The 14992-nt window shown below is 36.8% G+C and overlaps 1 protein-coding gene across 1 annotated transcript in view; it reads left to right on the forward strand.

Moving 5' to 3' along the window:
* Positions 1-6: 6 nt before the first annotated feature.
* Positions 7-14992, forward strand: part of RANBP9 (RAN binding protein 9) — an 80043-nt gene continuing 65057 nt past the window's right edge. The window contains exons 1-2 of the mRNA XM_006909253.3: positions 7-207; positions 12517-12628. The gene's annotated coding sequence lies outside the window, so the exon portion shown is untranslated. The remainder of the gene's footprint in view (positions 208-12516; positions 12629-14992) is intronic.

Raw genomic sequence — 14992 nt, forward strand, 5'->3', positions numbered from 1 at the left:
CCCTGGCGGCGGGTTGCAGCGCCGCGGCCCCCTTCCCGCACGGGGACTCGGCCCTGAACGAGCAGGAGAAGGAGCTGCAGCGGCGGCTGAAGCGCCTCTACCCGGCCGTGGACGAGCAGGAGACGCCGCTGCCTCGGTCCTGGAGCCCGAAGGACAAGTTCAGCTACATCGGCCTTTCGCAGAACAACCTGCGGGTGCACTACAAAGGTACTGGGCGTTTGTCCTGCGGTGGGAATGGGGCCACTGACCCGAAGTGTCTTGCCCGCCACTGCCTACTCCCGACCTGCTCCCGACCCCCTCCCTCCCGGGGCTGGGTGCCCTCGGAGGTGACTCGCCGCCGGTGCTGCTTCTCCGAGGGTGGGATTGGGGTCGCGGTGAAAGGTGCGAGGGGAAGGGGCCAGATGCTTGGAAAAAGAAGGTGAGTATACTGCTCCTAGGTATAATGGAGCGGGCAATCCTAGGCCAGGAGTAGGACACCTTGAGGGAATCCAGGATGACAGGACACAACTCGCTTTTGATTTCCCTTGAAGATAAATCTTAGAGCTTGGATGGAGGAATCCATGGACTCGGAGTTGGATTACATTGTTCTCCAGGTGGCGATGGGTCAGGCGTTCTCTTCTTACGTGGGGGGAAGAGAGGCACTATTCTGAGGTATAATTTCTCATTAAGGAAGATAAAGGAAATATAGGGGGAGGTGTGATCAGTGGAAACTAGTAGGGCAGAGATTGTCAAGGGGGACAAAAGGACAAGTGACCCAAGTTTGCCATCAGTGTCTCTTATTAAAAGCAACTGGGAGGGTAAGAGGTGAAACCTCAGGAGTCCGCGTTTTCTTCGGGGAGCGGAAACCTACCACTACTGATTGGAAATGCCCTATATTTACATGTCGGCATTGTATGAAGTCTGGTTGAAAAACAAGGATTTTTTAAAATGTTATTTAGTATTTTAAAGAAAATTGGTATGTTTTACACCTGCAATTAAAAAGCCTTAGGCATGTCTCCCTCCTCCCTCACCTACCTCTGCTATGTTAAAACAAAGCTTTAAGCAGATCAGTTGATTGTAAAATTATAACTTGCTATGATAATTTCTGAGATGTAGCCCAGATTAATAGCATGCGTCAAGTTTACTTGTCTAGGGGGCGGGGGAGGGAAAGGAACAATCCAATGTATTGGTCTGTCTGGAAACATATCCAGGTTTTAGGCCCCAAACCTGAATCAGGAGCTTTTACATTCAAAGCAGCCTCATTTTGATTGGCTACAAAGGGAGGGTTTTCATCAGGTCCTAGTGACAGAGCTATAGAGGGTATAAACAATCGTTGTGGTTAAATTCTTAAAGTGTACAGGACTGAAATTTGAGAAGAACCTTGATAAACAAGTTACTATTTAATCAGAAAGGAGAATGGCGACAGAAATGTACCAAATAATTTGACTGCAAAGAATCACACACAAAAGTAGGCCTTGTTGAATATTCTTTTTATCCATAGATCCAGAGACCAACTGTCATATTTTAAATTTGCTCCTTAACCTAAATGGCTGAAAATTTCAAAATATCTAGCCTTTGATTTTTTTCTTAAGTTAGGACATTTTGTTAATACCTGTGAAGACTGTTATTTAATTTTGTGTTTTAATTTGTGTGAACAGTGCTATGTTGTAAAGTGTTTACTTTTGACCTGGCTACCAAAAGCTTTTTGTTAGTCTTGACAAAACTTTATTTTAAATTTATGGTTGATGGTTAATAATTAGCTTATAAAATCAGAGGCAAAAAAAAAATGAAAGATGATTGAACAAAGAGTCCTGCAAAATCATTTGTGATTTTAGGCATGTTACAAAACAGGGCCTCAATTTCTTCCTCTGAGTGATGAGGGAGCCGAGCTGGATTGTTGGGAAGGAAATTTCCAGGTCTGAATTTCCATGATATGTGATTAATGATTACAGTTGATTTAGCACTATAATGTGGCTTGATTAGTTTTACTACTTTTACATGAAATTGATGATTTAGGTCAGAGAAAAGTACATGCGAAATTGGTTGAAGTTTGAAATATTTATGACACTACTGTCTCAATTATTTTTCCTGTTGGCCTCTTCATTAGTTTCTGTTGTGTAATACTAGGATTCACTTTCTGGCAACCTCACTCTTATAAACATAAACCATTATTTCCGGAAAAACAGATTTTGTTGTTTGTCGTCCTTTTTCTGTCCCTCTCTTCTGTCTTTCTTTTGTCTCTCCCTTTCCCCTGTCACAAACACAGTCTCTTTTTCCCCTTTCTACAGCCTCTTCCTCTTATTTTAATGTGTTGGGTGGTTTTTTCCTGTTGTTTTTCTGTGTGCCTTCTGAGTGAACTACATCAAAAGTACTGGGCTACTCCGTCCCAGTAACAAGGGAAGGGAATAAAGGGGAAGTGTCATAGGTAGTGGGTAATAAAACTTTGAAGTCAACATAAGAAGGGTGAATTTTATTTAACCTGTCATTGCACTGCATTGTTTTTACCTGAGTATTTTGAGACACTTTTTTAACATTAAAAGCCACTGTTCACAAAGTATTTTTGCATATTACAGAATTTCAAAGGATTGATGATAATTTTTTTCCAAAATGAGGATTTCCCTTACCTTTGAAATAGAAATAAATATCTTGGTTTCTTTTACTCTGACCATATTCTGTTTTTAAGAGGTTATTCTAAGTTGAAATTATTGTTTTTAGAAGCAGTATGATTCTTTAAGTGATTTGAAGGGATTAATGTTAAACAATATGGGACAAGCAGAGTAGTTTGGATTGCAGAGGACTAGCAGTGTGTATACTAAAATTTTTAAAAAGACCTTTTGCTTAGCAGTCACACACCAACTGTTGAAACACTCAGGCATGTTTCTTTCTTTTTATTTTTAAAGTTCTTTTCAGCTTTGACTAAGTACAAATGTGACAAGTTTAGACTTAGTTATAAGGAGTTATGATAACTTTATTCTATCTTAAAGCATTTTAAGGAGTATGAATTTAGATTAGTCTAAATGTTTCAGTTACAGATTGCATTTTTTATATTTGTGAAGTTATCACTATTTGGATACTTTAGAAAGCATTTTGATACAAGTAGAAGTTGGACAAGATGGTGGAATTCTCATTTTAGATGTGAGAAAGTGGGAATACGTGGAGGTTAGGTTGTCCCCCATCACAAGCCAGGATTGAAAACTAATTTTCACTGATTCTAAATTTAGTGCTCTTTCCACTATACCGTATTGTTTATTTCAATTTGTGTGAGACTTAATTATCTCAAATAGGTAAAATCCATTGATCACATTTAGAACTTTTTGAAGAATAGTTGACATTAAAAGTACTTCCTTTGGGGGAAAAGTGTTACCTGGAATACACTAATGCTATGGAAAAGTCAAGACATCTTGATTATACTGATTTAGGGCAGCTTAAAACACAAGGTAAGTGAAGGTTGGGAATGATGGGAAGCAGTGAAATAGTGAATTGTACTTTTTGATTGAAGCATTATTAATAATAGTTATCTCATCAGATAGGTTGAACTTTTGGTATGCCTAACTCCCCTCTCCCTCAATATCACCAGTCATTAGACCTTTAACACTGATTTCTTGCACTTCTTAAGGTTGAACAGATATCTCAACAAATATTTGCCTGCCAATACAAATGTCTTAAAAGAATTATGTGGGTGATCGCCTTTTGAGCCACGCTTCTCTTGCTCAGGCCCACTTCCATGTCTGGAAGTGTATTTTCCCTTCTAATAAAACTTTTCTACTGTAAAAAAAAAAAAAAAAAAATTATGGGGGTGATGTAATAATGCTCCTCAAAATCAAGGAATTTAAAAACCAAACAGCTTTTCTCAGGGATCCCTTTGCCAGAATTTTGGGAAATTTAGCTATAAAAATGCCAGTTGGTAACTGCAAGAATCATGTGATCTAATAATCCTATTTAACAGAAAAATAGGCAATAGTAATGATAATTTATTGAGCAGTTGCTCTAGGGCACATGTTCTGCTAGATAATTTGTATATATGCCTTGCTCTCTATTTACTTATTCTTTCATTTATTTGACAAGTTTTTAGTGAATGTTTGTTTACTTTGTGCCACGTTCTGGGTACTCAAAGGTCCATGAGATACTGTCTTTGAATTCAAAGAGCTCAAAGAACATAAAACAGTGAGTGTAGTAAGGGAATTGTTACAAAGAGTACAGTGGAGGACAGGAGCATCTACACCAGGCTGACATAAGAAGGGATGAAGTTAGTGGATCAGGTACAGCTTTAGGAGAGGACGAGGCCAGTGGTAGTCTTAAAAGATAAGTGGTCTCCAAAAAAGAGAAGGGGCTGGGCATTACAACTGAAAAGACGTAGAGAATTAAAGCATATGTTTGGATCTACAAGCAGTTTGGGGTTGTTGAGATTTAAGTGTGTGACAAGGAGCAGCTGGAAAAAGATCGTGAGAGGCCTTATAGAATATTTCATTGAGCTTAGATATTTTTCTGTAAGAGATGAGGAATCATTAAAGAATTTTAAATAGGAAGCAACTGGCTTATTTTCATTTTTGCCAAGATTCTACAAAAGAAGATAGATTCAAGGGGTACAAGACTGGAAAATAGCAAACTCATTTAAAGGCTGTTGAAACAGACCATATCAAAAAGGACTTGAACTTGGTCAGTGGTAAGGGCGGAGAAGAGCAGACTCTTTTGTGATGTTTTATGGTAACACTGTCAGGATGTGATAGAATGATGGAGAGAGAGATCAATGCTGATGCTTGTTTCTAGTCTGTTAGGTTCTTGCAGTGAACCATGAATCAAATAATGATTGCAAGGAAGTATTACAATATATTTGGAGATGAGTAAAGATGAGAATTTTAGCCATGTGATAATCTGACTTCATGGAAACAAGAAGCAGCCAAAGAAGCAGGCTTTACGGAAAGAACAGAAACAGGTCTTGTGGAGTTAAGGTGGCTCCAAGTAATCACAACAGCTGGAGTTCGTGACTTTTCACTTTATCCTCTTGCTAAAATGACTCAGCTACAGTCACTAGTGTCTGGTTTTCTTACTTTTCTTTTCGCCATTGACTGGCTTATCCTTTCCTTCCTAATTCAGATTCCTAAGAGACTTACCAAATTGGCCTACCTAATTGTCATCACTCTTACAGAGCTTTTTATTATATGCTACGGTGTGAATTGGTGGCCTGATGGCCTTTACGTCAGGTGCTGACCTTTGTCGAATCAGGTAAAGGGGTGGAGATTAGTTATGAAATACAGAACATCCTTCTGGCACGAGGATGGTCTGGGCTCCACTTCTTTTCAGTAGGGACAGTGTGCGAAGCAGATTCTCCTAGGAAGATTGGCATGGACCATAATTGCCCTGAGCTTGGGAGATATCTAAATCATAACTGATTTGGGAGTCACCTCTAGGTCGTAGTTGAAACTCAGTGTACGAGAGCAGGTGAAGTGAGAAGAGCAGTGGGCCAAAGATGGAACCCTGAGCAACACCAACATCAAAAGACTAGATGGAACCCAGGAAGAAATAGTTAAGAGGAGAGTGTGGTGTCACAGAGGCTGAGCAGAGAAGTATCAGAAATGAGGAAGCGATCTTTAGTGTCAAGTGCAACAAATAGGTTTAGTGCTATAGGCACAAAAAATTTTCCACTGGATTTGGAAATTAGATTATCATGACTTTAGAGAGAACAGTTTGAATTAAATAATGGGGGCAAAAATCAGAATAAACAGAAGGAACCAAGCAGAGAGGATAGCGAATATAGATTACCCTTAATAAATATATGTGAGGAAAGAGATTAGGCAGTATCTAGAGGAGAATGGAGGTTAAGGCAGGATTTTTTTTTTTTTTTAAAGTGACTGGCTGAGAGTGGAGTTACATAGTACCTGGAAATTAGCTTTTAATGGCAGCGTTTAAGATGAAAATCCACAGAAGCAAAATTATCCCTAAAAATCCATTTGGAAAGTACTGTGTTAGAGACTATTGTATGATTTCTAAGTAAGTCTCATTTTAATTCAGCTCTGTGGGTAAAACTGAAATGACAAGTTAGATGAGAGTATGCTGGTGTAAGATATGGAGTCCTAATAAAAGTCTACAAAATTTAACATATTTTAACAAGCCAGGTAAATGTAACTATACCTGTTTTATTACCTTAAAGTTTTTTAAGAAGTTCATTATGCTTACCACCAACCACTGAAAAGTATACATTTTTGAGATACTGTGCTCTTATAGATTGAGGAGAAAGGATGAAAATACAAGCTTGGAAGACTGACAGTAAGGGCTTGGAGGGAGGAAAGCAGTTCAGGAGCATAGGATGGTCTTGGAGAGGAGAATACATCTGTTTCTCTGATAATAGTGGTAGAGTGAAGATGAGTATGGACACAGACTAGTTTGTAGTAGAGTGGAGAGTAGAACGTGACCATATATAATGGTGGAATCCCACTTAAGTCCCGTATTATGATAAAGTAGGCAAGGTAGTTTACTCACTGAGTTCACGTAGAGGACTTAAAGCGAATGATGAAAATGTGGACTAGCCACCGAGGGGAATGGGAAACAAACTAAAGATTTCTGAGTGTATTGTTGATAATAGCAGTGTGACAACCCAACTGACATCATTAGTTCATAGTGGTGGCTATTTGCAAGATTATTGGACTTTATTCATCAGAGGCCAACTGCTCAGCTCAGTGCAGGAGTAGGGAAGGTAGATTATGATATTGATCTAAGGCTGTCGTTTTGCTGGTTGGGTTGGATGAAAGGATAGGCATATGAGGGAAATCAAATTTATTTGGGAGCTTTAAAGTAATTACCAGGTAGCCCCTTCTGGATGAGGAAAAAGGAGAAAAAAAACAAACCAAGAAAGGGTGCAGGGAATTGGAATTCCCTTGATGTTGAAGAGAAAGGGTAGAAGTGAAGTCTTTAGAAAGGGGAGAGGATAGGATGTTGCATCCTAGAGGAAGGTATAGGCATTTCTGCTATAATGCCAAAAATGTGTTGCTGGAAAAACCAAGTTTTCCACAAAATTGTACTCTAAAAGTTGCAAGGCTTATGGGAAAAGTAGGGCTGGGCAGACCACTTAAACCTGTGGAACCTTGTAACCAGAGTGCTGCAAAAATAACACCCCTCATAAAATACAAGCCCAGTTAAATTTCCACTGGCCTTTGTGCCCAATATTACAGGCTGCTGATTCTTCACATCCTTAAGCCCTGGGGTTTGGGCTTCCTTCTTAGAGATATGAGTGCTTGACAGTGCTAATCAAAAATAAAAATCTGATTCAACATTTAGCCCTTTTTCCGCTTCTTTTTAAACAGAGAGGAAATGCATACCTTTAGCTATTAGAATGGCTGAAATCCAAAGAAAACCTGACAATGCCAATTGCTGGTGAGGATGCCGAGCAACAGGAACTCTCAGACATTGCTGGTGGGACTGCAAAATGATACAGTCACTTTGGAAGATGGTTTGGCAGTTTCTAACAAAGCTAAACATAGTTTTAAACCATATGATCCAGCAGTTGAGCTCCTCAGTATTTACCCAACTGATTTGAAAATTTCATGCCCACACAAACACCTGCAGGTGAATGTTCATAGTAAGTTTTCTCCTAATTGCCCAAAACAACCAAGATGTCTTTCAAAAGGTGAATGGATAAACTGGTACATTCATACAGTAGAATATTACTCAGTGATAAAGAAATGACCTATCCACCCTTTCAAAGACAAAATGGGTATTAAATACATATCGCTAAGTGAAGGAAGCCAGTCTGAAAGATTATATACTGTATGATTTTAGTTATATCGAAACCATTATAATTGGCTTTATGGAAATTGACATTATGGAAAAGGCAAAACTATGGTAAAAAGATGAGTTGTTTTCAGGGGCTTGAGAGGAGAGAGGGTGGGATTGGCAAAGCAGGGGATCTTTTAGAGCAGTGAAAGTATTCTATATGATGCTGTAATTGTGGATACATGACACTGTGTTTATTTATCAAACCCATAGAGTTTTATAGCCTGAAGAGTGAACCTTAACGTATACAAATTAAAAAATTACTTAGAAGAGAGGGGAAAATCCCAGGAGAGAATGCACATGTGACCACACTATCTTTTACAATTGTATGAAACAGCCTCAGAGAAGGCGAGGGGAAAGGTGCTGACCTAAGTAACTGGAAATCAGTGGAGTCTGTAAAACTAAAGGTAAAATAAACTACATAAGCACTGAAAACCCTTGTTGATAAAGTCATATTCCATGGGGATGAGTTAACATTTCTGATACTGCTATGCAGTTATACCAGAACTGAACAATTAAATAAATGGATGGCAGCTGGTGGGAGCTGGGTCTCTACCGTGGAGTGGAATTTTACAAATAAGGAAATTGAGGGTGGGAAGGAGGTTAGAATGATCCATATGATAATGGATTAGAGTTGGAGACATCAGTATGAACTCGTATTTAGTTTAATATTGACACAGATGATTACATATGGAAATACAGATATGTGTATATAGAGGGGTTTAGTTTACATACATATATTTCCTTGCTTTTGTCGACGAGAGGACCTAAAAGTAACAACAAGCACGCCTAGTACCTTGAGCATGCATTCTAATGCCACTTGGCAGTAAAAAGAGCCAGGGCTCCTTGGAGAAATGGCTGATTTTAGGACTGGGACAGGAAATATAAAAGATGAGCCTCTGGGACAGGAAATATACAAGATGAGCCTCTAGCATCTTATAGTACCAGAAAGTAACAAAAAAAAACACATAATGGAAGTATGTTGGAGTGCCAGAGGAGCCAACTGAAAAAGCTTCCAGTAGCTTTTGAGCAACAAAATAAAGTAGTATTGAATTATAACTCAAAGTATAAAATAAATATGCATGAGATGCATGAGTCCATACTGATCTAAACAAAGATGAACTATCTTAGCACTTTTTGATCTGTACTGCATTTGAATTTTCCCCAGATGGCTTTAGATAGTGGCAGGTATAGCAGTTTCTGAAGCCACTAAACATTGGGCATTATAGGAATGTACTTCTGTAGGAATCCCAGCCTTTTTTGACTTAGAGCCTTTTATTTTATTGCTAAAATTTTCTCTTTAATTCATTAATGTATCGGGAAAAGTTATGTTATCAACTAAATGACTTCTTTATTATGCTGACATCATTCCTGTATTTATCAAGTGCATATGAGCTAATTTGTATCAAGATACACAGTTTGTATTCAAGTGTGTTTTGTAGCAGAACAGATTTTATGAGAATTTATTTCTGAGGTGGAATAGTTTCAGGTGATGTCAGAATTTAGAGTGTGGCTCCAGGAAGGAATGATTGAAGTTAGAGTGGATGTCAGTAGGAATTAAAATGCAAAAACAAAATCACAAGTATAAAGTGTGTTAATGTTTAATATAGGAAAGAAGCATTTTGCTATGAGAGCATATAAAAAAGAGGTTAGACCAAGGCTGAGAGGTTAGAGAATGAATAATTGAGGAGGTGAAGCTTGGGCTAAGATCTAAAGGATGAGTAGGACCTAACCAGGCTGAGAAGGAAGGGTAGAGCTCTCTAGTAGAGAGAATTGTTTGAGCAAAGACTGGCCCAGCAAATGTGGCTGGAACAGAAAGAGGTGGACAATGCAGGAGGATGGTGAGATCAAACAAGGTTTTCAGGAAGTTGATCTTTTTTGTAGGCTTTTAAGAAGGAATTGCAATTGTATTGAGGGATAGTAGTACAAGGAAGGCTGATTTATATCCCGAGAAAGGCACTTGGCTGCATGTTAGAGAGTGGAGGGGGATGGAAGGTGGGCTTTTTATTCAGATCATTTTCATTTCAGTGAAATGCAGTCTACAGGTTATTTGAATAGAAAGAGCTAACCTTGCTGGCCTTAGAGTTTTGAAACAATAAATGTATTTTCTTCTTGAGCCATGTAGAAAACACTTAAATTGAAGACTGTGTTTTAAAAGTTTACACTTTAGTAGTGTGAGGTTGTTTTTTGGTCACTACAGAATTTAAGGTAATAAACCTCCTGCTGATGAGCATTATTAGAAATAGGCCCCTCATTCTGATATTACTGGTCTCACCTGAGAAATAGTATGAGTCCTTTTAATCTGGCATCCAGACTTTTTCCTAAGTCTTTAAATTTAATTTAAAACTGAAACAAATCCTTTTAACATATTTTTCTACAATGTCTTAGTAGAGCATAATAATGAATATAATAGAACCTTGAAGATTTATGATTGTGTAGTTTTTTACAGTTATTTTTGCGTAATGGAAAAATGTAGGGGATTTTAATTCGTATGTGGATTTAACACATGATTCTACTAATTTTGGGCGAGTTATATAACCTGTAAGAATCTTTCCATTTTTAAATATGAAGTTAATACCTATTTCATAGCTATTGAATGAGAAAAATCTGTACAGAAGCACCTAGTACTTTTGAGAGGCTGTTTACTCTAAATATTTTCTTTTCCTTTTCCCATAGAAGTAGCAAAGATAGGAGATGGGAATACATATGAAATGATCTCAAAATCCTCACTGTAACTAAATCATGTGGGTTCAGAGCTGCACTGGATCAGGCTTCTTGAATTTAAATCCCAGCACAAATGCTGGTTTGGAATTCTCACACAGCAGTATGACCTTGGACAAGTTGTTTTATCTTCCTTTAGTTTCAACTGAAATAAAAATAAATAATACCTACTTAGTAAGTTGTTTTGAATACTAAATGAGTTAATAAATATAATTATCTTAAAACAGTGCCTTTCACATAGTATTAAATGTATGTTAAATATCATTTGTTCTTATTGTTATTATTAAGTAGACCTTGAGTTTACCTTATCCCTAAAAATTTTGGTTACTTCCCTTCCAAAAAACCAAAACCAAATATAAAAGCTAGTTAGTTTAGGACTCCAGGGTTAATTAAGGTTTTCTTTGGATTTATATTTGACTGTCTAAATTTTTAAAATGCATTTAGTATACATGACCTTTGCCCAGGCTACTCAGTTATTTTAACATATTTTTACTGAAAAAGATGTTTTGCTGAAACCATGATTTATTAAATGTCTATTTTTAGAAAGTGACTGGTGTCATTCTGCAAATTTGTGCCGTTATTTTTATTTATTTTTTTACTTAGCTTGGCGTAAATCTATTATCTGCATATTTTAAAGCAGTTTTAGGGGTATCTGTATATTGCTGTTTCCATTTTTATCTTCCTAGCCAGGTTTACTGCTTCCCAGTGAGTACTTAATTATGCTCATGGTACATGTACTTAAAACATCTATGAACACAAGTTTTCATGGTAATAGAAAGGAGTGGTTGAGTTTAGTCAGTTTCTTTTAGGCTATGTGAACATGCGCTAATTTCCATTGCAAGTGTACACTTAACCATTTAATGATAGAGTATGCATTGGTAATTTGATAAAGTATATGGTAAGGGAAAATATGTCATTGGTTTGTGATAGTTATTATATGGATAAGACATAATTTTTGACTTAAAAGGTTTATTTTTGAAACAATCATGGTCGATTTTAAGGGCATTCGGCTACTTGTGAAGATATCGTTATAGTATGACTGAAAGATTAATGAAATCTTGGGTAAAACACATCTAGCTAAAACACCTGAATAATGATTTAGAGAATTGTTTCTCATACAGCCTTTTTGGGAATTGTGGAGGCTTGTCTCATTCACTCTCTTTGAGTACTTTCTGACCAGCGACTTCAGCTTCTGTCTTTAATCTTCTGTGGTTATATGGGCATATTATCTCTCGCTTACTTGATTTTGTTTACATGCTAGCTTTCAAGGTAATGTGTCGCTTGGGCAAAAGACAGGGAAGGTGATTTTGAGTGAAGGAAACCCTCTGGGATAAAAATGAGGAATAGCTAATGTAAAAAGTTTAGAAGGCATTATCTAAGATTTCCTAAAGATGTCAGCAATGGTATGGTGTTATATTCTTTAAAAAGAAAGAAAATACAACTAGAGATCAGATATATTTCTCAGGCTACAATTGACCAAAGAAATTTTATGAATCAGGCTCTATATAGAATTAATGATGATATGTCAAAGAACAAAATTAAAAATTCTTAAAGTAAGAAAGCGGTGTTGCCAATTCAGTCTAATTGTATAAAATTTCACTTAAAAATATACTCTATGATACAGATTCTTCTGGCTTAAAAAGGCCATTGGGCAGAAGAGTGTTTAGGAATTTTATAATAATATGCAAATTTTGTTTTAATAAAATTAAGATCATATTCTCATCATGTTCTTCAAATGCAGCCTTTTTTCCTCTTAAAAATTTGTCTATTCTAAAATACTTTAATTTTCATAAAGGACTGCTAGGTTTGGTGTGTTCAGATTCTGAAATTTTATTAAAAGTAGTAATGTGTGAAGAATTCCATGGCTCACTTGGGCTATTTTGCATATTGGTTTAATTGTGATGATAAATGTTTCATTAGTCTTTAATTATTTGTATTGATCGAAGCAGAAATGTATATATCATTGTAAAAACTATATTTGTTCCCGAATTATTTAAGATTTTCATTTGAATATCTCATTTAATTTTTTCCTTTCTGTTTTATATGCAGGTCATGGCAAAACTCCAAAAGATGCAGCATCAGTTCGTGCCACACACCCAATACCAGCAGCCTGTGGGATTTATTATTTTGAAGTAAAAATTGTCAGTAAGGGAAGAGATGGGTAAGTGTAAACTTTGGTGGGGAAAATTGTTGTTCTTGGGTGATTATTTTTGTTTTGATTTGTGATGTTTATGATGTAATTGGAAAATTGGAATCTTGGAAATTTTGGTAATTGGAAAAGTGGAATCTGAATATGCTAGTATAACAGGTTGGATCTGGTTTTGGTTATATACTAGTTGAAGCTAATGTTTGGTGAAATCAACCAAGTTTTTTCTGGTAGATTTGTCAGTAAAATGGAGAATTGGAATTAGACAATAGACAGTGACTCATTTTCCATGCCTTTTCTTACACCGTCTTTTTTTCTGAAGTCTGCTGAGAAGTTAAATCTTCTTAAAGCCAGCTAAAGCCCAGAAATTCATGGCGTTTTACAGGGGTTGGGATTTAGAATTTCAGGTTTAGATCAGGAAAATGTGTGTTTGTACACTCACAATTGGAGGCAGTTTCTGAGGGTTAGGATGTGGTTTAGAAGCTTCCAATTAGGACTCCTTATAGATCCTGGAACCAACTTTTATATCACTGCTTTATAACTTGTAATCAGTGTGTTGTCTTTGTATCTGTTAATGAGAATCACTTATGGGACTATTAAAAATAGTTTGGGCCTTACCCTGAATGTTCCTGAATCAGTATTTTTCAGAAGTAGAGCTTGGGCAAGATAGCCATTTTGAGAAAGCTCCTCAAGGAATTTTGGTATATATCTCTGGTTAAGAACTAATTACCCAAAATCATTGGATCTATCCTGTGGTATTTCCTGATAACTTCATTGTGGCATTGGAGGTCCTTTGATTCCAGATGTAATTGGGGGATCAAAATTCTCTCCTCTGCCCAGGCTTCTACTGCATGACTTGCAGTTTTGTTCTGTTGTGTCTGAAAAACAATTCAGTATCTTGTTAAAAACAGGATAGGGTCAGTTTGAGCTAGTTTTACGATTACAGCTTTTTAGCAGGATTCTTCATGAAAACGAACTCCTTTCTAATTTTTCAGTCTTAACCCTTTGTTGCTGGGATCCTTTATTCTTTTTTTTTCTTTAATTTTTAAAATTAGATATATTTCACGTACAGTAAAATTTATCATTTTTAGCATGTAAGTCTGTGAGTTTTTTACACGTGTACAGTCATGTAACTACCACTACAGTCAATATATAGAACAGTTCCATTATCCTGCCCCCACCCCAGATTCTTCCATAACCCTTTGTAAACAACTCTTTCCTATTTCCGGCCCCTGGCAACCACAGATTAGTTTTCTGTTTCTTTGGTTTTGCCATTTCTGGAATGGTTTATAAATGGAATCATATAGTATGTAACCTTTTAAGTCTGGCATCTTTCACTCAGTAGAACACATTTGAGATTAATCCCTGTTGTTAAATATATCTTGGTAGATCAGCCCTTTTTATTGCTGATTTGATGAACCAACCACAGTTTGCTTATCCAGTCTTCAGCTGAAGGACTGGGTTGTTTCCAGTTTTTGGCAATTAGGAATATAGCCACTATAAACATTTATAAACAGGTTTATATGTGAATGAGTTTCTATTTCACTTGGGTAAATATCTAGGAGTGGGATTACTGGATGCGGTGTTAGGTGCGATTTTAGCTTTACAAGAAACTGCCAAATTGTTTTGCAAAGTGTCTGTACTAGTTTGAATTCTCATCAGCAGTGTATGAGAGTTCCTGTTGCTCTGCCTCTTCAGTAGCATTTGCTATTGTCATGTTTTTTTGTTTTAAATTTTTAGCAATTATAATAAGTATCTAGTAGTTTCTTGTGGTTTTCATTTATATTTCCCCAATCAGTAATGATGTTGGAGAATCTTTAGTTTTTATTTACACCCCCCCCTTTTTTCCCCAACAAACTCAGTAATTTGTTTTGATAGTAATCATTTGTTGACAACAGTGGAAATGGTTAAGAAATCACAATCTATACCTGCAAAAAATGCACCTGGTAGCTGACAGGTATGTGGTGCCATAAGGTCATGTTTGTAGTTCTCTGACCAGACATACTGGCTCATATTTCTGGTGCTACTTCTTATGTTCATCTTCTCTTGTCTCTTACTCCATTTGCCTAGCTTAACTACTCTTCGAGCCCTAGTGCAAAGGTACCTTTTTTATGGCACTTTCTCCTCCCCAAAATAGGATTGTGCCTTTTTCTATGCTTCCTTTACATTTTGGGCAAACTAATTATAACATCTGTATTGTTTTAATTGTCTGCCTTTTGGTGATATATAACTTCACAGATTCAATGGCAAGGGACTATTTTATATTTCTGTAACTCCAGTACTTAATTTATAGCTAGCATTCATATGAATGAATAAATGAATGGATGAGAAACAGTACCTACCTCCTGTATATTCTTGGAGAAGTCTGTTGTATTTCTT

This window comes from Pteropus alecto, unplaced genomic scaffold (assembly GCF_000325575.1).
Source record: "Pteropus alecto unplaced genomic scaffold, ASM32557v1 scaffold121, whole genome shotgun sequence".
In the NCBI taxonomy this organism is placed as follows: Eukaryota; Metazoa; Chordata; class Mammalia; order Chiroptera; family Pteropodidae; genus Pteropus; species Pteropus alecto.